We start from the raw sequence: 27,599 nt of genomic DNA, 5'->3' as shown, positions 1-27,599 counted from the left end.
GAATGAGCCCTGCTGCAAAACATTGCATCAAAAATTATATTACATGCCCCTGTTAAACAGGGGCTGAAAAATTAGGCTGGTGGCATCACCCAGAAACAAAAATGTTCTTCCAAGATATCAGCAGGATCATTGAGGAGGAAGAGGATAGTCAGTCAACATAACAGGACAGTCACTCAGCATCAGCATAGGCAGTCTTGATGGGATGTGAAATTTCAAAAAAAATTATTTGGTTACATCAGCTTCAGGTGCTTGGTAGCTGGTGGTGATCCAAGACTGATTCATCTTTATGAAGGTCAGATTATCAACCGAGTCAGTGGACAGGCGCACCCTGTGATCGGTTACAAAGCTACCAGTAGCACTGAAGGTGCGTTCCAAAAGAACGATGGATGCAGGACAGGCCAGTAGCTCAATTGCATACTGTGCAAGCTCTGGCCAGTGATCCATCCTCAAGACACAGTAAGCCAGAGGATTTTCGGTGGGGAAGGTGTTCAAGTCTGACCTTGCCCCTAGGTATTCCTGCAACATGTAAATCAGATGCTGGCGATGGTTGCTGGAATCGATCATACCTTGGGGCTGTGGACTAAAAAATTGTCTGAACGCATCGGTCAGATGGCCACCTCCTCCACCGTTCCTTCTGTGACTGAATGAAGCCTCAGCAAAACGTTGTCCAGGACCAACAGTTTATAACCTCCCAGTCTCTGGGAACGTGTTGGACAGACCTTTCTGCAAGGCCTCCCCGAGATGTCTCATCCTCTGTGATGGCAAGATAAGGTCGGCAACCTTACCCTTGTACCGTGGATCAAGGAGAGTGGCCAGCCAATAATGGTCCCTCTCCTTGATCCGAAGAATACGAGGATCCTTCCGCAGGCTTTGCAGCATCAGGGAGGCCATGCAGCATAGTTTAGCTGAGGCATTCGGTCCGGAGTCCTCTGGGTCACTAAGGACAACATGATCCGCAGCCACCTCCTCCCAGCCACGTACAACTTCACGTGTTTATTGGGACTATAAATCATCCCTAAAAGACTGCTGCTATGGATGCTAAGTGCCAGGCTTCACCTCCATGCTGTCACAAGCCATTTCCTCCTCCTCCTCCTTGTCCTCTTCCTGTGTGATGGGAGGGACAGCAGGAACACTGTCTGGATAAAGGGGGCCTTGAGAGGCAAGAAAGTCCTCCTCTTCCTGCCTCTGTTCTGCCTCAAGTGCCCTGTCCATTATTCCACGCAGTGTATGCTCCAAGAGGTGGACAAGAGGTACAGTGTCACTGATGCATGCACTGTCACTGCTCACCATCCTCGTGGCCTCCTCAAATGGTGACAGGACAGAGCATGCATCCCTGATCATGCCCCACTGGTGTGGTGAAAAAAAAACAAGCTCCCCTGACCCTGTCCTGGTGCCGTAGTTGCACAGGTTCTCATTGATGGCCCTCTGCTGCATGTGCAGCTGCTACAGCAAGGCCAACGTTGAGTTCCACCTGGTGGGCATGTCATATATAAGGCGGTTCTTGGGCAGGTTCAACTCCTTTTGGAGCTCAGCCAGCCGAGCACTGGCATTAAATGATCGGCAGAAATGCACACAGACTTTCCTGGCCTTCCTCAGGAAATCCTGTGAGCCCGGGTACCTGCCCAAGAACCGCTGCACTACCAGGTTAAGGATGTGAGCCACATAGGGCACATGGGTCAGTTGTCCCTGTCGGAGGGCGGAGAGGAGGTTGGTGCCATTGTCGCAAACCATTATTCCTGGCTTAAGCTGGCGTGGCGTCAACCACCCCTTGGCCTGCCCCTGCAGAGCTGACAAAATATCTGCCCCAGTGTGGCTCCTGTCCCCCAAACAAACTAGCGCAAGCACGGCATGGCATCTTTTTGCCTGCGTACTTGCATAGCCCCTTGAACGCCTACAGAGCACCGCTGGTTCCAAGGACAGAGCACTGGAAGAGGCAATGGAGGAAGAAGAAGAGGAGGGGGTAGAGGAGAGAGGTGTGTCACAAACAGTAGTAGCATTTTGGGGGCGTGGTGTTGGAACAACCTCCAAAATTACTGCACCTTGTCCTGCATCCTTCCCACCTGCCAGAAGAGTGACACAATGGACCTTGAAAGATAGGTAACGTCCCTGTCCATGCCTGCTGGACCATGAGTCAGTGGTAATATGCACCTTACCGCTGACCGCCCTGTCCAGCGGGGCACGGACATTGCCTTCCACATGCCGGTAGAGAGCCGGAATCGCCTTCTCTGAGAAAAGTGACATTTGGGGACCTGCCACTGAGGAACCGCACATTGCACAAACTCATGGAAGGGGGCTGAGTCTACCAACTGAAAAGGCAGCAGTTGAAGCGCTAGCAATTTAGCCAAGCTAGCATTCAATCGGTGGGCATGTGGATGGCTGGGAGTGAACTTCTTTTGACGGTCCAGCAGCTGGGGCAGGGAAATTTGCCTGCTACAATCGGACGTGGGTGTACTGCTAGCAGAGTGCCCGCAAGTACTTGGCTGTGACACACCTAATTCTTCACCTTCATTCCTCTCAGTGCAGGCTTCAGAGAGGACTGAAGGTCTAGTGGGGTTGGAGATCCCAGCTGATGAGGAGCAAGGAGAGGTCCACTTTGTTCTTTGGTGTGGGTCTTTAAGGTATGCTAGCCAACGAGCTGCATGGCAGGTCAACATATGTCTGGTCAAGCATGTGGTGCCCAAGCAGCTGATGTTTTGGCCACGCAAAATACGCTTGAGACATATGTTGCAAATAGCAGCGCACTGGTCTCAAAAAAGGCCCACACCAAAGAACTTTTGAAATAATGTGCAGAGGCAGCGCCCTGCACAGGCGGAGCTCTGCAGTGTGATTCAGTCGGTGTGCTGCCCCTAAGTTGGCCCCCGGAGGGCATCCTGCCTCATTGGAGATGTGCCTCCTCCTCCTCCTCTCTCCTATCAGGCACCCACGTGGAGTCAGTGACCTCATCATGCCCTCCCTCTTCATCACTGGAGCAAACCTGGCAGTATGCTGCAGCTTGTGGAACATGACTGGCCGGTTGCTGTCCTTCTTGAGCATCCCCTCTCTCTGCACTCATGCTACTGCCTTCCTCTAGCTGGGTATCATCATCAGAGCCTTCAAAACGCTGGGGATCCTCCTGGAGCATGTACCCAACACTGGGCTCAAACAGTTCGGGGGACTCCTCAGGAGGACATGGTGGGTCTAGGGAAGGAGTGACTGATGACATTGAGACGAGGGAAGAGGATGCGTTGACAGCTGCTTTGCTAGTACCCTGAGCCTGGGTGAAAGATGATGAGGAGGATGAAAAGGGCTTGGTCATCCACTCTACAAAGTCTTCGGCATGATGCGGCTCAACATGTGCAGCTGCTGAAAATAAGGACAAGTGTGTCCCATGGCCACGTGTTGATGACGATGCATCGCGTCCACGACCAGCACTGTTGTCTCTAGACACAGAGCCTGCTTGCTCTCTTTTATTGGCTCGTGACTATCTGCCTCTCCTTGTTGGCCTTCCAGACATAGTAATGGCCTGCAGGGAGATGGGAAAACCAGCAATTGGGTAGTGTATATTGTGCTGGAGGCACACAACACCCACTGTAAAGGCTGCAGATGCCTGTATTAGAGAACACCAGCAAAAAAGGGTAGATACAGGTTTATACTGTGCTGGAGACACACAACACCAACTAACTCCTGCAGATGCCTGTATTACAGAACACCAGCAATAAAGGGTAGATACAGGTGTATACTGTGCTGGAGGCACACAACACCCACTAACTCCTGCAGATGCCTTTTTTATAGAACACCAGCAATAAACTGTACATATAGGTGTATACTGTGCTGGAGGCACACAACACCCACTAACTCCTGCAGATGCCTTTATTATGGAACACTAGCAATAAAGGTTAGATACAGGTGTATACTGTGCTGGAGGCACACAACACCCAGTAACTCCTGCAGATGCCTGTATTAGAGAACACCAGCGAAAAAGGGTAGCTACAGATGTATACTGTGCTGGAGGCACACAACACCCACTTTAACTTCTGCAGATGTCTGTATTAGAGAACGCCAGCAAAAAAGGGTAGATACAGGTGTATACTGTGCTGTGCTGTAGGCACACAACACCCACTAACTCCTGCAGATGCCCGTATTAGAGAACACCAGCAAAAAAGGGTAGACACAAGTGTATACTGTGTTTTGCTGTAGGCACACAACACCCACTAACTCCAGGAGATGCCTGTATTAGAGAACACCAGCAAAAAAGGGTAGATACAGGTGTATACTGTGATGTGCTGGAGGCACACAACACCCACTAACTCCTGCAGATGCGTGTATTAGAGAACACCAGCAAAAAAGGGTAGCTAAAGATGTATACTGTGCTGTAGGCACACAACACCCACTAACTTCTGCAGATGCCTGTATTAGAGAACACCAGCAAAAAAGGGTAGCTACATATGCATACTGTGCTGGAGGCACACAACACCCACTAACTCCTGCAGATGCCTGTATTATAGAACACCAGCAAAAAAGGGTAGCTACAGGTGTATACTGTGCTGGAGGCACACAACACCCACTTAACTCCTGTAGATGCCTGTATTAGAGAACACCAGCAATAAAGGGTAGATACAGGTGTATACTGTGCTGTGCTGGAGGCACACAACACCCACTAACTCCTGCAGATGCCTGTATTAGAGAACAACAGCAATAAAGGGTAGATACAGGTGTATATTGTGCTGGAGGCACACAACACCCACTAACTCCTGCAGATGCGTGAGAAATGAACACACCATCCCTACCTATCTTGCTCTTTCCCTGCACGCTGGAACACACTACACAAGGCCGCCGCGCTGGCAGCCTTATATAGTGTGGGGCATGTACTAAACAAAACAAAACAGAATAGGAGGCCGCACCGACCTAGTGCATTACCACTGATAGAGCTTTATTCAAATCAAACACATAGCAAAATAAATACTCACATACAAGTATTGATAAAAGGCATAATCAATACAGCAGGGTCCACTTCTCCGAACATCAACAAGCCCAGACCTGATGCCAAGTAGATCGAACGATACCCCAACTCAATGGCTGACACGTTTCGGGGGAGAACCCCGTTCGATGACTTGAGCCCTGATTAAAACACATGTCTACCACATACATATGTCCCACTAAAATCACATGTCCCAATGGTTATCTGCACACATATGTCCGTGATCACCTGCGCACATCTGTACATAATCATTTGCATACATCTGTCCGTGATCACACAAACCAATTATTATACACTTAACAAAATTTTTTTTTACCAAAAACATGTAGCAGAATACATTTTGGCTTAAATTTATGACAAAATTCGATTTTATTGTATTTCTTTTAAAATAGAAAGAAGAACATTTTTTTTTTCCAAAATTTTTCTCTTTTTTCGCTTATATCGCAAAAAATAAAAAAACTCAGTCGTGAATAAATACCACCAAAAGAAAGCTCTATTTGTGCAAACAAAATGATAAAAATGTCATTTGGGTACAGCGTAGCGTGACTGCGCAATTGTCAGTAAAAGTGCGAGGGCGCTGAAAATTGGTCTGGGAAGGAAGGGGGCGAAAGTTCCCTTATTGATGTGGTTAAAGAATTTCTTGTGATTTTTTTGCTCTCCTCCGCTGTGTGTCTTTCATGTTCTATCTTAGCTGCCCTAATTGTGCCCTTACATTTCTTGATGCATTCTTTGTAAAGAAGTTCCCTTCACTGGAACTAAGGGGCCAAGCCCAACCTCAGAGGGGCTAGGCCCAACCCCAACCCCTTGGCATAGACAAATACAGGCCTAACTGGAGAGGTAGTTGCTTGGTCCGTAGTATCTCCAGGTTGGAGATGGCCTGGGTACACAAATTAAAGAGCTACACCCCTTTTGGGTTAAATATTGATGTTGACGTCAATTGTTTTATTGACAACTCGTAAATATGGTGTACCTTGTCACCACCCCCCCTGTTTATTAAAGATGATTCCGTCATTCCAATTTAATATATTTTTTTGTTTTTTGAATTTTCGAACTCAGGCATCAATTTTGGGAGTCAAGTATGGCTCTATGCTGCATATAGTTCTTAGCCCTAGGGCGGGATTTGGTTTATTGCCCAGTTTACCTTGTTGTAATCACTGACATAGTGCAACTTAATTTTAATCTTGCTATGGCCACTTATTTAATATAAGATATATTTTCAGTCTGATTTTCAGGTTGGATATTTTTATGTGGCCAAATTTATTTAAGGGGTCTTTTCAGGTCTTTATATCCTGATGGTATGTATGTCAGTATTGTCTATACATATTTTTATGGTTCCGTGACTAGGACGTAATTATGGACGTAATACATACAAACAATTTCTCTCTCTTTTTTATATTTTATTTTATATTTTTTATTTATCATTTTTGCTACATGAGCATCAGAGTTGTTTGTAGCTTAAAATTGTTTTATAAGAGCTGTACAGGTATGGTTTGGCCCTTGGAACTGAGTAGAATACACATGTGGTTAAATTATTCGCTCTTTTGTTTTATTTAGTTTAAATGTTGCCCCTTTTAGGGTTTTTCCTTATGAAATCCTTCTTGGGGCGGCTACATTTACATTAATTTTATTTTTGCCACATATCTATGGGCATAGATTATCTTTATATTTTTATATTTTATTAAACGTATATTTTGGGTTACATTCTCCTCAGCGGAATTATGGAGCCTTTACTCATATTTTATTTTTCATTAACTTTTGCGTGCTAAATCCATGTAATTCATGTGGTGGCCGTTTTTGGCAGCACTAGTCACTGTTAATTTCCCTAAACCAATATGGCGTTTTCTGTCTCGGCCTCGGGGTCAAACCGAGGCATGGTTTAATGTTTGTATTATATAAGCGGTGCGTCAGGACGCCGCCCGTACCCCGTGACCACGTCCTATCGTGACGAAACGCGTAGGGAGGAGCGACGTCCTGACGCCACCATCTCGTGTTGTATGTTTTCGGTGTAACGGGCGCTAACCGAGACTGGCCGGCTCGGTTTTGCTGTAACGATCGTTTTAATCGTCATTTCTGTAAGTGTGCATTTGTCTCTTACGTTCGATTAAAGTTACTTTTGGGTTTTACACTATTGTGAGTCTCATTGCCTTCTATGTAAATCCACAAACGGGAGTGTATCGAGAGACGCGCAGACTCTGAAGTCCCTTACATTTCATCCGTGCAGGCCCTGGACTGGGGAATTAGTCAACATCTTTATATGGTTCTCTGTAATAAGGAACCATTCGTTTCTGGTAAGCGGCAATAATATCATTGGTGGAGGCTGAGCACAAGTCACGTTCGTGTTGGATATCTCTACTGTCACTACTTCACTGTGGGAAACCTTGCAAATAGAGACTGTATATGGACTTTTTGAACATTGTTCCATTCTCATTACGTTCTTAAACAATTTCCATATTCATGTTTCACTAATGTTATGAGATAACGGACCATTGGATGCCACATTATTTCATTATTGTTTTAAGACAACAGATTTTTTGGATGTTATACTGTTTTTTGCAGGTTCACCTTATATGAATATTACTTAATGTAATTTTTATTTTCACCACATATATTTTTTGATACCGAATACGATTCCAATCTTTAGGTATCATTGGTGTAATATATTTTTTTTACACGTTTGGGTTTTATCAGCAAAGGTTTGCTTGCATTATCCCACATTTATTTGATCATTCACTCCTACTAAGGGTATTCGGTGTATAACCACACTAAGAGGTATCTGTTATTTTCACTGATTTAGTACTTTCTATCTTTACTAGATAGTCCCTTTTTTTGTCGCATTCTAATCCTTTTCTGGCATGCGACAAACACACCACTAAGTTCAAACTTTGTTGTTTCACATGGGTAAAATTTTTTTATTTTTTTTGAGTTTAGTTATTTTTTTGTAGCGCAACCCACTCCTTTTTTCTTTTATGCCAAATGTAGTATAACATTTGGGTTGCTGCTCCTTTCTTTAGTTTCTGGTTTAATTTCTTTTTCAAGCGCGGCGTTCCTCTGTTTTCCAACCCCAGAGGGGCCAGGCCCAACCCCTGAAAAACGACCCCACACCATCAGTGGCAGTCTGTCCATTAGGGGAGCACGAGCATTGCCCCCCCTTATTCATGTGTACAGCCCCTAATCTACATGCAGGGCACCAGATGCATGGATTCCAATGGGGTTGGAAAGGCTCTAATAGACTTAAAAAAGGGTGAGCTTCAAAAAAAGGATGGGCTTGGGGTGCAGAGCACTGCGCTCCAAGCCCACCCAGTTGTTTGACAATAGCAAATGAATATTCACTATTTTAACACTGATCCTCCTCCCAGCCAATCAGGAAGTGGACCCTGACACCCAACACCCAATTGGCTGAAAGGACAGGCAATCCTTTTGGATGCCTGGGAGGAGGAGGGAGAAGATGGTAAGTGTGGGGCTAAATGACCGTCCGCAAGACTCCTGTGGGGGAGAGTGCCCCAACCAATTGGGAGCAGAGGGGGTGGTTGTTTGCCTGCCCAAAAAAAAAAACACCAGCCCCCACTGCACATCATAATCCCCCTCCACCAAATGATTTGGACCAGTGCAAGGTCCATAAAGACATGGATGAGCGAGTTTGGGGTAGATGAACCTGACTAACCTGAACCTGATAGAACACCTTTGGGATGAATTTGAGCAGAGGCTGCGAGCCAGGCCTTCTCGTCCAACATCAGTGCCTGACCTCACAAATGTGCTTCTGGAAGAACGGTCAAACATTCCCATAGACACACTCCTAAACCTTGTGGACGGCCTTCCCAGGAGAGTTGAAGCTGTTATAGCTGCAAAGGGTGGGCCAACTCTATATATTCAACCCTATGGACTAAGCCCTTGTACACACGGTCAGAGATTCCGACAGAATGTGTCCTATCGGACCGTTTTGTCGGATAATCCAACTGTGTGTGGTATGCATCGGACTTTTTCCGTCGGAATATCCGTCGCACCCAATTTTCTAACTTGTTGGAAATATTTTCCGACAAACTGGTCCGATCGGACATACTCCGATCATGTGTAGAGAATTTTGATCGGACAAAGTGCCACGCATGCTCAGATCAAATTCCTACACCAAAGCTATTGGCTACTAGCGTGAACGTAGTCCCATCGTAACGAAATAACGTCATCACGTTCTGAACGATCGGATTTTCCGACAACTTGGTCCGACCGTGTGTATGCAACAGTTTCGGACACAATCCGTCGGACAAAATCCGTCGGACAAAATCCAATGGATTTGGTTGGCAGAATGTCCGACCGTGTGTACAAGGGCTAAGACTGGGATGTCATTAAAGTTTGTAAAGGTGGGCGTCCCAATTCTTTTGGTAAGATAGTGTTTCTCAGTGCTGCTGACTGATTGAAAATGATAATATTTCGCCCTGACCGATCGACTCAGTTTGATCGAATCCTAACTAAATTGATTGGATGAGACGTTAAGGCTATTAAATTGTTTGTGGATTTGATTGTTTTGATGGAAAATGCAGCAAGCTGTACTATTTTTAAACACACATAAAGACCACATAATGGTATAAACGAGGTTTATTGAAATACATAAACTTTTTGTTTTGCATATACATTTGTACTGTGTTAAAAAAAAAAACAATAGCGCATCTGAGTGTTGTAAACAAGTCCTGAAGGAGCTCAGAGGGTGAGTTTAAAGTGGTTGTATAACCTGTACACCCTGCACACCTTGTATACCCTGTACACCCTGTACACCCTGCAAACCCTGTACACCCTGTACACTATGTACACCATGCACACCCTGCACACCCTATACACTCTGTACACCCTGCACACTCTGTACACCCTGCAAACCCTGTACACCCTGTACACTCTGTACACCATGCACACCCTGCAAACCCTATATACTCTGTACACCCTGCACACCTTGTATACCCTGTACATCCTGCACACTCTGTACACCATGCACACCCTGTCCACCCTGCACACCCTGTCCACCCTGCACACCCTGCACACCCACTTTTACCTACAGGTAGGCCTATATTAGGGCTTATATTAATGCCTTCCTGTAGGTGCTGGAAATATTTTGTAAACCTTCCACCTTTTAGGAGATATTTACAATAAAGTTGTGTCCGATGCACACTTTAGAAAGGGCAGATCGTGCCGTTTCTAAAGGGGTCATGCCGTGCCTGGCGGCTCCCGCGTGCATGTGCGGGAGTTATGCTATGCGACTTTGACCAATCACAGAGCCTGCTGCCCCAGAAGGAAGAGGGGTGTAGATGGACGCTCTCTGCTAGTGGAGACAGCGGTGACATCGCAGGCTTCGGTTTCAGGTAAGTGGCACATAATGGGCTACTATGCGATGCGATGCATAGTAGCCCATTTTGCTTTACTTTTTGCAGGGAAATAAAGCTGAAGTAAAAAATATCACGGTTTACTTCCCCTGTAACCGCCAGATTTGTACACTTTCCTCTCGGAGACCACAGCTCAGGAAACACGCGATTTCCTGCTATGGGTGTGGGAGAATATATCCAAGAGATTGTTATAAGGAAGTGAAATATTACGAGATTCATCTGAGCGTGTCACAGAGGTAAGAATTTGTTGTATCTTTCTGACTTTTCGTGTCTGAAATGAACGAGGGATAGAGGGAGAAATAGATAGGGAGAGAAGGAGAGAGAAGGAAGGAAAGAAAGAGAGATGGAGGGTCAGCAGGCTCACATCCTACACCACAATAGAAATATGTGTATTCCAGAAATGTTATCAATCAGCAGACAAAGGTACTCCAAACACCTGGTGTTGGTGCTCCAATCATCCCGACACCATGGTTGTTATGGTGTCAGGATGGTTGAAGCGCATTATTTCTATTGTGAAAAAAAATATGTAATGAGGGGCGCTGAAAATTGAACACTAATAATTCCTAGTCGTTGTAACTATAGCTAATGCTGCATACACGCGACCGGACTTTTTGACAGCAAAGGTCCGACGGAACAAGTCCGTCGGACAATTCGATTGTGTGTGGGCTCCATCGAACCTTTGCTTGCCAAAAATCCGGCGGACTTTAGAAATAGAACATGTTTTAAATTTTTCCACCGGAACTCCGCCGGACTGAGAAATCCGTTTGTGTATATGCTAGTCCGACAGACAAAAACCGACGCTAGGGCAGCTATTGGCTACTGGCTATGAACTTCCTTATTATAGTGCAGTCTTACGTCATCACGTTAGAATCCGTCGGACTTTGGTGTGATTGTGTGTGACCAAGTCCGTTCATTCGGAAAGTCCATCGGAACTCCGCCGAAAGTCCGTCGGAAAGACCGTCGTGCCTAGTCCCTCGAAAAGTCCGGTGGTGTGTACGCGGCATTAGTATGCGTGCAAAAAAAAAAATTTTTTACAACAAAATATGATATGAAAAAATTGACCTATAATCACCAAACGCATCTACGTGAAAATAATGCTATTAAACATGAAAGTCCAATCGTAAATAATGTCAGAAAAAATGCAATAAGGTACATAAAATCTGTGCAATCCTGAAAAGAGATCTATATAAATGTCCTCTGTACAGATTCCAATCCGAGCTGTTTGTGATCATGTACAGAAATTACTTCCACTGTGCAGATGAAACCACCGTCACCAATTATAACACACACCCAAATGTGCTCTATGTATGGACGTCTCCTTACCAGCAGGTGACCTTAATGGTTAGAAAAAGGTCAAATGCGCTTTCTGCAAGTGTTACTTGCTGTCTCAACCAAGCATTGTCCCATGCAGAGTTTATGCACCTCCTCTCCACCAGTATATGCCAGCCGGGGTATTTATGCAAAGAAATCAGGCAGCAACATAGTGTAATCCCATTTTACTAAAACATATGATCAAAACAAGATGCCAAATGGGCGCTTACTTTTGATGGTGCCAGCACCCGGCACTGGGGCTAATAAGCGCGTACAATAATGGAGAAACCGCTCTGTATCTGTATACTGCTACAGCGCACATTCCTGCGCTGACAGCCAGAGGGGCCGGAAGAATAAAGATAGACTTGCGTAACCAGGCACGCCTCTACGTACGTTTCTAGTCCCGTCCTCAGGAGACCACGCCTCCTGAGGACGGGACTCGAGATCATTTGGTTACATTTGGTGAGAAGTAGTGCCTGTCAAATGCAACTGGTGATAAAAGACCCCTTTTCCACTGAGGCACTTTACAGGCGCTATAGCGCTAAAAATATCACCTGCATAGCACCTGTAAAGAGCCTCTCCTGTTCCCCCAGTGTGATATCCCGAGGGGTTTCACACTGGAGCTCTGCGCTGGGAGGACGCCAAAAAAAAAGTCCTGCAAGCCGCATCTTTGAGGCGTTTCAGGAGCGCAGCGCCCCTGCCCACTGAAATCAATGGGCATCACCGCCAAGGTGCCCGCAAAGCGCCACTGCAGTGGCGCTTTGAACCCTTTTTCAGGGATTAAAAGCGCCCGCTAGCGGCCAAAAAAGCGCAGCAAAAACCACGGAAAGCGCCGCTAAAAATAGCGGCGCTTTACTGCCGACGCCCCCAATGCCCCAGTGTGAAAGTAGCCTTTTCCCCCGTACACACGATAGGATTTTCAGACAACAAAATCCATGTTTTTTTTCCAACAGGCTCAAGGTTTGTTGGCTCAAACTTGTCTTGCATACACACGGTCACGCAAATGTTGTTGGAAGTTGTGAACGTCAAGAACGCGGTGACGTACAACACGTACGATGAGCCAAGAAAAATTAAGTTCAATAGCCAGCCAGCTCTTCTGCTTGATTCCGAGCATGCGCGGAACTTTGTGCTTCGGAATTGTATACACGCGATCGGAATTTCCGACAATGGATTTTGTTGTCTGAAAATTTGAGAACCAGATCTCAAATTTTGTGTGATGGAAATTCCGATGGAAAATGTCAGATGGAACCTACACACAGAATTTCCAACAACAAGCTCCGATCGAACATTTTCCGTCAGAAAATCCTATCATGTGTACGGGGCATTATTCTTTCTGCAGTTACAAAGCATTGTGGCTCCAGCATGTGTACACCCTCAGCTACTGCCTTGTCAGCAATTCACTCCAGCTTCTGCATTACAACATGCTGTGCTTCCTTTTTTTAACTGCTTGCCAACCGTATATTCTATATATACGGTGGTGGAGCAGCTCTCCTGCACAGGATCCTGTACCTAGTATGTGATCCCGCACTTCCACCCCAGACCTGGAATTGGACACATTGGGAACTGGATTGGACACAGCGGGAGCCCATCAGCGGGTCCAGTGGACTCGATATCTGCTGGCACCCGCCGATCATTCGGGACACAAGCAGAATGCCACTCTGCCTATGTAAACAAGACAGATTGCCATTCTCTCAGTAGGAAAGGTATTGATCCTGTATTCCTGCAAATCAGGAACATAGATCAATGCCTTCCCTTAGTAAAAACTCCTCCCCCACAGTGAATAAGCAATAGCTTGGCACACAGTTAACCCTTTGATCACCCAGATGTTAATTCCTTCCCTGCCAGTGTCATTAGTACAGTGACAGTACATTTTTTTAGCACTGATCACTGTATTTGTGCCACTGGTCTCCCAAAAGTGTCACATTGTATCTGATTTGTCCGCCGCAATATCGCAGTTTCACTATAAGTCGCTGATCACTGCCATTACTAGAAAATAAAAAAATCCAAAAATCGATTCCATAGTTTGTAGACGCTAAAACCTTTGCACAAGCCAATCAATATACGATTATTATATATATATATTGGGATTTTTTTACCAAAAATATGTAGAATAATACATATTGGCCTAAGTTCACATTTCTTAATTCAATGTGTTTTATAGAAGAAAGTAAAAATATATATTTGTATAAGTGTCGCTTTTTTTTCTTTATAGTGCTAAGAATAAAACCTCAATTCAAATCTATCAACTATTTATACTGTCATTCTTGAGAGTAGGTGCGTAAAGTGGGGAAGGCTTGCGGGGCCTCAGTGCATTCATTTGCCCAAGGGTCCATGATGCTATTAAGATGGCCCTGCTGTGGATATCTGGGTTGTGGGCTAATATACCCCTGGTAAGGCTGACTGAGATCAATTGCACTTTGTACTACCTTAGCGTGATGACACGAGGTGCAAGCCCACCCCAAGGAGCAAGGTTATGTCCCGCGTCACCGCGCCACCGACGCTCATGTAGCCTGCCGCTCTGCGCCTCACAGTGAAGCGCAACCAGAAAGGAACCTGTCATCAGGCAGGCTCCAAAGGGCAGGGATGTCCCAAGTGTGGCCCTCAGACAGAAATGTGGCTCGGAGCAGGGATTGACAGGAAGGTGGGGGAGCACTAGGTGAGCCTCATTACTATTCTCTTTGGAGTGCCCAAAGGTGTCTGTTAAGCCCCGTACACTATCAGATTGTCTGCTGAGTTTTTCCTTCAGATTTACCAAAACCATGTAGTAGAAGGGCCTGCCTGATTGCACACACATTGAAACTCCTAAGGTTTGACCTCATATTATATGGTTTTGGTAAATCTGAAGGAAAAACTCAGCAGACAATCTGATAGTGTGTAGGGGGCTTAACAATCCTATAGTGTATGCTAAAACAAAAAAAAAATTACTGTGCGCCGATAAAGTGTTCAGGTTTGGCTTGAAGAAAAAGTGACAACCTTACTCCCCACAAGAGGGCGGTGTCCGTGTATCACTTGTGCTCCCCCTTATGTGATTCACAGTGGTAAACGGGTCTTTCTGTGGATATCTCACTCTCCTTAGTGTAATTGGTCAGCAGGTATCATGTAGTGATAATAAAACACCTCCATAGGGTGATTCTGTTTAATAATTAGAAGGTAAATATTGCACTTCCATCAGGTAACAGGCAACAAGCATTGAAAAGCAGGAAGTCCGGCTTTTGCTGCGCTCCACGGACCCAAACCGGATGTGACATAATGACGTTCTAGCTCCATCACATCCGGTTTGGGTCCGCAGATTGCAGCGAGCACCGGACTTCCTGCTTTTCCATGCTTGTTGTCTGTTATTCATGAATTCTATAGGCTGTTTACTTTAGATCAGGCATGTCCAAAGTCTAATTGCGGCCTGCATTCTGGTTTGATGTGGCCCCCACTTGCAATTTGCATATATATCCTTCTGTGGCCCCTAAGCTTGGGCGTGTTATGTTTTTTGTAACTATATATATATATATATATATATATATATATATATATATATATCTTCTTTAGCCTGAAAAATCCCAGAGTGCCACTCAGGGTTAGGATGAGCTGGGGCGTGTTGCTGGACGTGTTGCTGGGGCATGTTGCTGGGTGTGTTGCTGGGGCATGTTGCTGGGGCATGTTGCTGGGCAAGTTGATGGGCGTGTTGCTGGGGCGTGTTGCTGAGAGTGTTGCCGGGTGTGTTTTTGGACGTGCTGCTGGGTGTGTTGCTGGACATATTGCTGGACATGTTGCTGGGGTGTGTTGCTGGACATGTTAATGGGCATGTTGCTGAACATGTTGCTGGGCATGTTGCTGGGTGTGTAGCTGGGCGTGTTGCTGGGACACTTTCCCAGTCCGCAGCTGCAGTGATTGGGAAATGTCTCAGTGCCTGTGATTTGTGGTGGTGCTGCACGCTCTAAGCTTCCTTGCAGGCTCAATACATGGACTTGTGAACATGCCTGAGCTCATCCTTACACTGGGAGGTACTGGTGGATTTATTTTTTTCAGACTAAATAAGAGATTATTAATGTTATTTAAAAAGAACATAAAAATGTCCGAGCTCCTCCTTACTCTGAGAGGATTGGACAGGGGCTAAAGAAGAGAGATATATATATATTAAAAAAATAACACACTTGAGCTCATTGTTAACCTGAGGGGAGCTCGGGGATAGGGATGGCCTTGCGGTTTACCCGGCGGTCGGTTCGTGGCGAATTTTGTGTGTTCGCGATTCGCCAAACCGGTGGACTTCTTGCGCTGTTTGCCCGGCGGGCATATGCGTTTACATTGTGGAAGAACTTTGACCCATGATGACACATTCATCATGGAGTATAGGACAGCCAATTGAGACATTACAGCACATGGACACTTGGACATTCCCCCTACCTTATAAATAGACCTATTATACTTGACTGTTGACTGATTCTGCAGCTGTCTTTTATCAGTATAGGGACTGAGGGACAGTCTGCAAATCACTAGCTACTAGGTCCACAAAGGTCCTTTTAAGGACTGGTATAGATGTACTATTTGGTGTGCAGTATATAGGGGTGTAATACACATATAAAATATTTTCACATATATAAAGCATAGTATAGTGCATTTCCATTGTGCAGCATTGTGACTGTTGAGCGGTTCTGCAGCGAAACTACAAAGAGTGACAAATGCAATAAAAAAAAAAGTTTTTTAACTGGTGTGATAGACCAGTGGCCCCCAAAAATGACAGATTGAAGCGGGGTGTTATATACCTTCTTCCACATACATACTGCACTTCTCTAGAGACTTTTGTCACAGGGTCATTTAAAAAATGACAGGCAGAGGAAGAGGTGGGCCCTTCCACAGGGGTGGTTTGACACATGAGTTACTCCATGTGTCAATACTGCTGCATATCAGTAAGGACTGTATGATCTATCTCTATGGATTTCTCGTTCTGTCATTATTTGCGTTTCTTGTATCGCTATTTTGGCTGCCTCATCTGCCCTTTTATTTCCCTTTATGATGGGGTCTGTATATTTTGTGTGCGCTTGACATTTGCAGATTATAAACTCTTTTGGTAACTGTATTGCATCTAGGAATTCTAGAATGAAGGCCGTGTGTGAAATTGGTTTACCACTGGAGGTGACCATCCCCCTGTTTTTCCATTGTTGTGCAAAAACATGTACTGTTGAAAAGGCATATTGGCTGTCAGTGTATATGGTTACGGATTTTCCTTCTGATAGTATGCATGCTCTTGTCAGTGCTACAAGTTCTGCAACTTGTGCTAAATAATATTTTGGTAGTGGCCCAGCTTCCATAATCTCATCCTGTGTCACTACTGCATATGCAGTTGCATGACTATTGTATAACAGATGTGACTTACTAAACCCACCGTTTACCCTCTTAAACTGCTACGCCCCCCACTTACTAACCTCAGAAATTAAGACCACACCAATCTGGAGTAAACATGGCCGTAGCAGCCAATTATCTTTATTATCACATATATTCAAAAAACAATTAACATAAATAACATAAATTAACATAACTAAGTCAGGAAGTAAGGCACTTCCTCCATTTCAACTCCTCCCGTTGGTCTGTGCTAGGATAACCCACCAATCACCATCAACCATTATGGCACTGCGGTACCCAAACTATAATGGACCTCAAGCTGACTAACTAGCTCAGAGGCCAAACACTGACCGCAGTGCACCTGATCACCAACTTTATCTAAACTACCGTTAGCTGTATCACCACCGACGGGTACTATACCACCGATAGGCCCTGAACTCTTCCATCCCTGGGGTAAAATCCTTCATCCGCACAGACCAACAACATGCCACAGCACGCAAGGGCAACACCTTACCCTTGCACGCCCTGCCACACCCTCACAGCTCGCTGGATCCCATCCTGAATCCCCAGGGACCATATATCAGTCCCCACATCGTTTAGGTGGACCCCGTCCTTCTTCAAGTAGCGCCAGGTATCCACTTCTAGTTCAAGGTGCTGTATAGCCAACCCCCCATTCCTGACGACAAAAGCGCTAACCTCCTTGTTTACTTTTTTCCTGGCCCTATTCAGCTTATCTACCGACCTCACAAACCTCCATGCCATCCTGGCCACCATGTCAGACCACACAATGATCATGTGTGGAAAAGCAAGGCGGAGCTGCCAAAAATCAAACTTGATTTCCTTGATGAGATCCAGCATGGTCTTGACACCTAGGTCATTGCCTCCAACGTGCAGCACCAGCACATCCGGAGGCCCGTCCCAGCATGCAAAACGGTGTAGTTCCGACACCGCCCTGCCCCACAGCATGCCTGGCACCTCCAGCCATCGGATCAGTGCCTCTTGCCTAGAAAAACCAAGCTGCCGACCCTCCGGGCAGGCATCACCCCGTCTACCCCCCCAACAAACATAGGAGTGGCCTACTATCTACACCACGCCTGGCCGGCCGCCTGTAAGAAATGAAGAGAAGAAAAACATAACCCCAAACATCAATATTGGACATAAGCCAACAAATGAAAAGAAAAAACAAGCAACACATACGCAGTCTCCTACCCCACCGGCACTTTACGTAACCAATAAATGTGGGCGAACGTACAACTGGAACCGCCTGGATTCCCACCTCCCAATTCGCTTCACCGCTGCCTCATCCAAACCCCACCTGAGCGCCTCAGTGGCCACCCTTATGCGGAATGAATGTGAGGAAAACTTCTGCTCCCCCAAACCCAACTCCACCAAGCACTGCTTAAAAATCGCTGTAATCTGGAATCTCAAGAGAAATTGCCCATCCTGATGTACCAATCATATTTTTATTTAAATGTATATTTATTGAAAAAATTTTAAACAGTACAAAAGAGTTGTAAATACGGTACAATAGTCAGTAACATTGGTTAAACATAGTAAGAGCACCATATTGCAGGTTTCAAAAAAGTTAAGTAAAAGAAAAAAAAATCAATTGTAAGTACCATACGAGACAAGAAGGAGGATACACCATGAATCTATATACAATAATAATTGCATAATAAAAAAGAAAAAAAAAAAAACCAAATGTGTGGGTATGGGTGGGAGGCATTGGTCTGATACGCTATGATATATTAAACACAATATCAGATCTCCCTGAGGCTACTCTAGAAAGGGTTGGCAGAGGGGTCAACAGAGGGTTCTGGGTTGAATAGGGAAATATCCCAGGGATCCCATATCTTGGAAAATTTAGGCAGGGAATCATGAACTACTGCCGTCAAATGTTCCATCCTACGCATTTGAGCAATGGATGAGACCACTTGTGCTTGTGTAGGAGGTATAGGAGAGAGCCAATGGGCCGGTATTACTCTTTTTGGCAGCTAGGAGTATAAAAGCCATCAGTTTTTTAGCACATTTAGGGAGACCCAGGATCGGAAGGCCTAAAAGGTAATGTGTTGGATTCAGTGGGATAGCTCTCTTTAATACTGATTGGAGAATGGATTGGACCATAGACCAAAAAGGTGTGATTCGTGGACAGTCCCAGAAGATATGGTAGTGTGTGCCTATATCCTGTAGGCACCTCCAGCATAGATGGGATAGTGAGGGATCATATTTATGTAGAACTTTAGGAGTCCTATACCAAAACATCAATACTTTATAAGCAGTCTCTTTCTGCTCTACACATCTCGAGACTTTGGAGATGGAAGTCCAGATCTCCTGCCACTGAGGGAGAGATATAGCAGTGGGTAGAATCTTGGCCCATTTCCGCATTTAGAGGTGAGAGTCCAGAGTTGGGGGTAGTGAGTCATGGAGAATCTTGTAGATAGCGGATATGAGACCTTTCTCGTGTGGGTCCTGGGTACACAAAACTTCAAAGGTATTAGGTTTTTCTAGGCTCATGGCAGGAGATATGGAGCAAAAATAGTGTTTAAATTGGAGGTAGGCAAAAACGGACTGTTGTGGAATTTCGAATTTGTTTTGAAGGTCTAGGAAGGGCAAAAGTTTGCGGGTCACCGGGACGAAGTTGGAAAATGCCCGCTCGAGTCCAAGGAGTCATAGCCACCGTAGACAGGCTGTCAGGTATGTCCGGGTTGTGAGTAACATTTAAAAGGGGTGGAGAGGAGGAAGAGAGAGAGAATTTCTTGTGGCATTTTTTCCAAATATCTAAAATAAATAGCATTGGTGCTAGGCAGATACGTTTAAGTTGTGACATAGAAGAGGATAGGTCAGACCATAACATAGAACAAGGATGAACGGGGTCGGTGACACTCATCTCTATCTCTGCCCAACGACTCATCGCAGAATAAAAGGACCAGGAGACCGTCGCAGATAAGTGGACCGCGTAGTAATACCATACAATATCGGGAGCTCCTAGACCTCCATGTGAGCGCGGAGCAAAGACAACCATGTGGGCAATTCTATGTGCTTTGTTTCCCCATATAAATTTAGTAAAGGCCCGCTGGATACTTCGAAGCTGAGGCATGGGAAGGGCAATAGGTAAGGTTTCGAAAAGATACAAAAATTTGGGGAGTATAGCCATTTTGAGAACATTTATCCTACCTAAAAGGGACAGAGGGCATTCCATCCATTTACGGAGTAGACTGTGCGTTTCTGAGATTAAAGAGAGGAAGTTGGCTTGGTATAGTGTGCGGTAGGACGCCTTTAAATGAATGCCTAAATATTTGAGTGACTCAGAGCGCCACTGATAAGGGAAGGTGTTTTGTAAAGCGACAAGAAGTGGGGGAGGGATGTGAATGGGGAGTGCTTCGGTCTTAGCTGTATTAACTTTATATCCTGAAATTCTGCCGAATTTATCTAATAGGGCGTGGAGGTTGGGGAGTGAGGTGTGTGGTTTTGTTAAAGTAAGCAGTATGTCGTCTGCAAATAAAGACAGTTTATATTCCTTCTGTCGCAAAGAGACCCCCCTTATGTCTGGGTTTTCCCAGATGCGTGCAGCCAAGGGTTCGAGGCACAATATAAATAACAAGGGGGAAAGGGGGCAACCCTGTCTAGTACCATTACCGTGTGTAAATGTTGGGGGTATGAAGGATGCCAATTGAACTTGTGAGGTGGGGCGGGAGCAGAGGGCTTGGAGAGCCGATATAAAGGAGCCCGAAAAACCGTATCGCGCAAGTGTGGCAAACATGTAGGGCCAACCAAGCCTATCAAAAGCTTTTTGGGCATCTAAGCTGAGGATAAGGGCAGAACGAGAGGTTTTATCAAGCATATCAATTAAATTAATGGCACGTCTAGTGTTATCGCCTGCTCGTCTACCCAAAACAAAACCCACCTGATCGTTATGAACAAGGGTGGGGAATCATAGAGGAAAGTCTGTTGACTAAGATTTTAGTAAAGATTTTATAATCTGAGTTGAGTAGGGCTATGGGTCTGTAATTATCTGGCAGGGACGGGGGCTTGCCTGGTTTTGGAAGGACCGTGATATGAGCGTGTAGAAATTGTGAATGTGGAACGATCCCTTTTTGTAGGGAGGAGTAGAGCTTTAATAAGTGGGGGCTGAGGATGGGAAGGAAAGTCTTATAATACTGATATGGTAAACCATCAGGTCCAGGAGATTTATGTAAGGGCAGTTCCTTCACTACTGCTGCTAACTCATCTGGTGGGATACCCGCATTTAGGGTGGCTACCTGTGACGGTGATAGTTTAGGCAGCTTTAAGGGGGAGCAAAAAGAGTCAAATGCCTCTTGAGTAAATAGGTGTTTAGAGTCGGAGGCCAAACAGTTGTACAGTTTGTCGTAAAATGTGCCAAAAACTTTGGACATCATCAATGGACAATGAGTCGGGGAACCATCTGCCTGAAGGAGGAGTTCAGGATAAGATTGAAAAGGACGTGGTTTAACCACTTTCAGACCGGACCATTTTGCTGGTAAATGACCAGAGGTCTTTTTACACTTTGGCACTGCGCTGCTTTAACTGGTAATTGCGCGGTCATGCAATGTTGTACCCAAACAAAATTTGCGTCCTTTTCTTCCCACAAATAGAGCTTTCTTTTGATGGTATTTGATTGCCTCTGCGATTTTTATTTTTTGCGATATAAACGTAAAAAGACCGCAAATTTTGAAAAAAAATGATATTTTCTACTTTTTGTTATTAGAAAAATCCAATAAACTCAATTTTAGTCATACATTTAGGCCAAAATGTATTCAGCCACATGTCTTTGGTAAAAAAAAAGTCAATAATTGTATATTTATTGGTTTGCGCAAAAGTTGTCACATCTACAAACTAAGGTACGTTTTCTGGAATTTACGCAGCTTTTAGTTTACGACTGTCTATCTCATTTCTTGAGGTGCTAAAATGACAGGGCAGTACAAAACCCCCCCAAATGACCCCATTTTGGAAAGTAGACCCCCTAAGGAAATTGATAAGAGGCATGTTGAGCCCATTGAATATTTTATTTTTTTGCCTCAAGCGATTGAATAATGACAAAAAAAAAATTTTTTTTTTTTTTTTACACAAAGTTGTCACTAAATGATATATTGCTCACACATGCTATGGGCGTATGTGAAATGACACCCCAAAATAAATTCTGCTGCTTCTCCTGAGTACGGGGATACCACATATGTGGGACTTTTTGGGAGCCTAGCCGCGTACAGGGCCCCGAAAACCAAGCACCGCCTTCAGGCTTTCTAAGGGCGTAAATTTTTGATTTCACGCCTCACTACCTATTACAGTTTTGAAGGCCATAAAATGCCAAGATGGCACAAAACCCCCACAAATGACCCCATTTTAGAAAGTAGACACCCCAAGCTATTTGCTGAGAGGCATGTTGAGTCCATGGAATATTTTATATTTTGCCACAAGTTGCGGGAAAATTACAAACTTTTTTTTTTTTTTTTTTTTTTTCACAAAGTTGTCACTAAATGATATATTGCTCATGCATGCCATGGGCATATGTGAAATGACACCCCAAAATAAATTCTGCTGCTTCTCCTGAGTACGGGGATACCACATATGTGGGACTTTTTGGGAGCCTAGCCGCGTACGGGGCCCCGAAAACCAAGCACCGCCTTCAGGCTTTCTAAGGGCGTAAATTTTTGATTTCACGCCTCACTACCTATTACAGTTTTGAAGGCCATAAAATGCCAAGATGGCACAAAACCCCCACAAATGACCCCATTTTAGAAAGTAGACACCCCAAGCTATTTGCTGAGAGGCATGTTGAGTCCATGGAATATTTTATATTTTGCCACAAGTTGCGGGAAAATTACAAACTTTTTTTTTTTTTTTTTTTTTTTCACAAAGTTGTCACTAAATGATATATTGCTCATGCATGCCATGGGCATATGTGAAATGACACCCCAAAATAAATTCTGCTGCTTCTCGTGAGTACGGGGATACCACATATGTGGGACTTTTTGGGAGCCTAGCCGCGTACGGGGCCCCGAAATCCAAGCACCGCCTTCAGGCTTTCTAAGGGCGTAATTTTTTGAGTTCACTTCTCACTACCTATTACAGTTTTGAAGGCCATAAAATGCCAAGATGGCACAAAACCCCCACAAATGACCCCATTTTAGAAAGTAGACACCCCAAGCTATTTGCTGAGAGGCATGTTGAGTCCATGGAATATTTTATATTTTGCCACAAGTTGCGGGAAAATTACAAACTTTTTTTTTTTTTCACAAAGTTGTCACTAAATGATATATTGCTCACGCATGCCATGGGCATATGTGAAATGACACCCCAAAATAAATTCTGCTGCTTCTCCTGAGTACGGGGATACCACATATGTGGGACTTTTTGGGAGCCTAGCCGCGTACGGGGCCCCAAAAACCAAGCACCGCCTTCAGGCTTTCTAAGGGCGTTACAGTTTTGAAGGCCATAAAATGCCAAGATGGCACAAACCCCCCCCCCCAAATGACCCCATTTTAGAAAGTAGACACCCCTAAATTTAGGGGTACACTAGTGAGACTAGGTAATAAATGGCGGGTGCCCTGAAACTATAAAAAAATAACTAACCAACCAGCGTCACCTGTAACAGTTATATGGTGATCACTGGTGAAAGGGTTAACTAGGGGGCAATCAGGGGGCTTTATGCGGTAGTATATGGGGGTCCCTGGCGCTATAAAAAGCTGCGGCGAACCTAAATACCTACCTGCCTAACTAGCGTCACCTGTGACACTAATACAGCGATCAGAAAAACGATCGCTTATTAGGCTGGGTTCACACTGGAGCGATGCGGGAACGCCACGAATGCGCGGCGGGTTCCCGCATCGCATGCCTCCCGGCGGCAGTTCACACTGCCCTATGCGAACTGCTGGGAGTGTCAGTGAAATGTTAATGACACCCCCAGATCAGTTCGCATATCGCAGTGCGATCTGCAAACTTGGATCGCATGGTGTGAACACCCATGCGATCCGATTCTGCTGCGGACCAAAAAAAGGGTCCCGTGCGAGTTTGCGGCGGGTGCGGCGGGTGCGACACGAATTCAGCCATACTATCTGTATAGCTGAACTCGAATCGCACAGAGATCGGATGTGATTTGCACTGCAGTGCGGTGCGAATCACATCCGTTCTCATAAACCGCTGCAATGTGAACCCAGCCTTAGTGACACTGGCGACGGGGGGTGATCACGGGGTTAAACCTTTATTGGGGGGGTTAGGGGGGTACCTTAGAACTAAAGGGGGCTAACCCTAACTGCCCTAACAGTTATTAGTCACAAATGACACCTGCCGGGTGATCAGGGGGTTAAACCTTTATTAGGTAATAAATGGCGGGTGCCCTGAAACTATAAAAAAATAACTAACCAACCAGCGTCACCTGTAACAGTTATATGGTGATCACTGGTGAAAGGGTTAACTAGGGGGCAATCAGGGGGCTTTATGCGGTAGTATATGGGGGTCCCTAGCGCTATAAAAAGCTGCGGCGAACCTAAATACCTACCTGCCTAACTAGCGTCACCTGTGACACTAATACGGCGATCAGAAAAATGATCGCTTATTAGGCTGGGTTCACACTGGAGCGATGCGGAAACGCCGCGAATCCGCGGCGGGTTCCCGCATCGCATGCCTCCCGGCGGCAGTTCACACTGCCCTATGCGAACTGCTGGGAGTGTCAGTGAAATGTTACTGACACCCCCAGATCAGTTCGCATATCGCAGTGCGATCTGCAAACTCGGATCGCATGGTGTGAACACCCATGCGATCCGATTCTGCTGCGGGCCAAAAAAAGGGTCCCGTGCGAATTTGCGGCGGGTGCGGCGGGTGTGGCGGGTGCGGCGGGTGCGGCGAATGGCTGAACTCGAATCGCACAGAGATCGGATGTGATTTGCACTGCAGTGCGGTGCGAATCACATTCGTTCTCATAAACCGCTGCAATGTGAACCCAGCCTTAGTGACACTGGCGACGGGGGGTGATCACGGGGTTAAACCTTTATTGGGGGGGTTAGGGGGGTACATTAGAACTAAAGGGGGCTAACCCTAACTGCCCTAACAGTTATTACAGTCACAAATGACACCAATGCAAAAAAAAAAAAAAAAAAAAAAAAAAATGACATTGGTGTCACTGTGACTGGGGGGCAGGGGTAATTGGGGGGGTGATCGGGGGGTAAAGGGGGGGTGTGAGTGTGCCTGGCATGTTCTACTGTGTGTGGGATGTGTTGGTGCAACTCACTGATCCGCTCTCCTCCGTGTCGGAACGAAAAATACCGACACGGAGGAGAGAATACATCACTTCCTCTCCTGTGTTTACATTACAGGAGAGGAAGTGATGTCACCGGGGATTTCCATTCGTCGGGAGCGATCGCGAGGGGGTGGCCATGAATGAATGGCCGTCCCCTCGTCCGGGATCGCTCCCGAACGAAAACCGACCGCCGCAGGCACCGGGCGGGGGCCCGATCGGGCCCCCGACCCGCGGGAGGCAAAGCACGTACATGTACGTGCTTATGCCTGCCCGTGCCATTCTGATGACGTACATCGGCGTGAGGCGGTCGGCAAGTGGTTAAGCTTGTTCACTAGCATCCTATGGGGCTTATTAGCGAACTCATAAAATTTCTGCTTCACCCAAATTAGGGCCCTAGAGCATTTTTGCATGTCTAATGATCTTAAACGCTCACGAAGGGATGTAACTGTGCGTAGGCGTGTCACCGTAGGGGAAGCCAGAAGTAAATTTTCAGCCTTACGGAGCTGCAAGAGAGTATCCTGCCTCTGAGCTGCCGAGTCCCGCTTTAAGCGGGAGCCGGCAGAGATGCATGCACCTCTAAAAAACGCCTTGTGGGCTTCCCATAGGGTAGACACCTCCGCCACCAAGCCCTCATTCAGTTGGAAAAAATCTGATACATTTTGGGATAATTGTGCCTCAAAAATAGGGTTGCAGAAAAGAAAGTCATTGAGTCTCCAATGACAGGTTCTCGGCGTGGAACAGGCAAGTGCTAGATCAAGCTGAACGGAGGCATGGTCCGACCACGTTATGGGGTTTAGCTCCGACGCGACCGCCGATGTCAGTAAAGGCGCTGTTATAAAGAGGTGGTCGAGTCTGGAGTACATCTTATGTGGGGGAGAGAAAAAATAAAATTGCCTGCTGGTGGGGTGCTTAATTCTCCATATATCCAACAGGTTATGGGCCCTGATTAGTTTGCGAAATGCGGTGGACTGGCGTTCTACTTTAGATGAGGGATTGGAAGGGAAAAGTGTCTGTCTGTCTCTTCTAGGAGACATGATCATGTTAAAATCACCTTCTACAATCATGAAGGGTTGAGCGTATTTGCCTAAGCTGTCCAATAAGTCAGAGAGAAATTGGATTTGACCCGAGTTAGGAGCGTAAACATTAATCACAGTAAGAGAGCATGAGAGATATTCGCAGTCCAGGAGAATATATCTACCCCGGGGATCTATAAACAAAGATTTTACCCTCAACGGGCATGATTTCTTAATCAGGATTGCAACCCCCGCTTTGCCAGAGGGGTCAGAAGCCATAAAAGAATTTGGAAAGTGCTTAGCAGCAAATTTAAGAGAACCCCAGGGAAGAAAATGAGTCTCCTGGACCAGGACTATGTCTTCAGCTGAAGATTTGAACTCTTTCAGAGCCAACCAGCATTTGTGAATAGAGTTCAAGCCTTTAACATTATAAGTAAGAACCCTTAAAGCCATCTTTATGGATTGGCATTAGTGCAATGTAAGCATAACAAACACATATTGACCAAAAATACCCATATGAATTAACTAGGCAACATGTACCATGGTGTATCCTGTGGAAGGAAAGCAGACGTATGCATATAACATCAACCATAAGGAAAGAAGTTACAGAAGACCATGAGTAGTGTAAGTCAAAAGTAGCAAATAGGCCAAAAAAAGGCCTATAAAAAGAAAAAAAAAAGAAAAAACTGGAGAAAAAGAGCCTGGGGGGTAAAAACCACCCAGGAGTCCACGGCCAAGGCCGTGGAACAAAAGGAGGCACACAAGGGGTTCCATCTCATCTGGAGTGGTCCCCCCCGCCGCCCTCCATCAGCGACTGAAGATAGCAAAAACTTAACTTATCTCTAGTCCGTAGGAGTGGTGAAAACCCATAATTATGGGTGTGGATGACCCCAAAACAAGGGAAACATGGTGACACATGGGCCGAAGCCAATCCCAGCCAGGTTGTGGGGATGAGTTCCCCTCAGGGAGGATGTCTGGCAAACGGAGAGCGTTGAGGGGTAGAAAAGTTCTTCTGTGGCTTTTGACGAGCGGGGGTCCAGATCCGTCCTGGGATGGATGTGGGTTTAGGCGTCATGGGAAGAGGAGTGGGATCTTCATCTGGGATCGGTGGAAGACCAAGGTTGCGGAAAAATGCTTCGCTTTCCTGTAAGTCCCTCATGGAGTATTGAATTCCGTCTTTCGTGGCCGATAGGCGGAAGGGGAACCCCCACCGGTACGGGAATTGATGATTCTGTAGATGTGTGGTCACAGGTCGGAAGCTGCGGCGTTTAGCAAGAGAGATTGGAGACAGGTCGCTGAAAATCTGTATCTTTGTCCCCTTAAACTCTAGGCGGGGGCCACAGTTAAAGCTTCTTTACTGTCATAATAATGAA

At 45.7% G+C, this 27,599-nt stretch overlaps 1 protein-coding gene across 2 annotated transcripts in view; it reads left to right on the top strand.

Moving 5' to 3' along the window:
* The first annotated feature begins 10,509 nt into the window (after positions 1 to 10,509).
* LOC143961723 (NACHT, LRR and PYD domains-containing protein 3-like) overlaps positions 10,510 to 27,599 on the top strand; it is a 174,766-nt gene continuing 157,676 nt past the window's right edge. For both annotated transcript variants that reach the window (XM_077471053.1, XM_077471054.1), the window contains exon 1: positions 10,510 to 10,556. The gene's annotated coding sequence lies outside the window, so the exon portion shown is untranslated. The remainder of the gene's footprint in view (positions 10,557 to 27,599) is intronic.

The sequence above is a fragment of the Lithobates pipiens genome, unplaced genomic scaffold (assembly GCF_037356315.1).
Source record: "Lithobates pipiens isolate NorthernLeopardFrog02 unplaced genomic scaffold, aLitPip1_a1.2 Scaffold_8, whole genome shotgun sequence".
NCBI lineage: Eukaryota > Metazoa > Chordata > Amphibia > Anura > Ranidae > Lithobates > Lithobates pipiens.
Note: the sequence above shows the minus strand (reverse complement) of the source record. Positions and strands in the feature narration are given on the sequence as shown.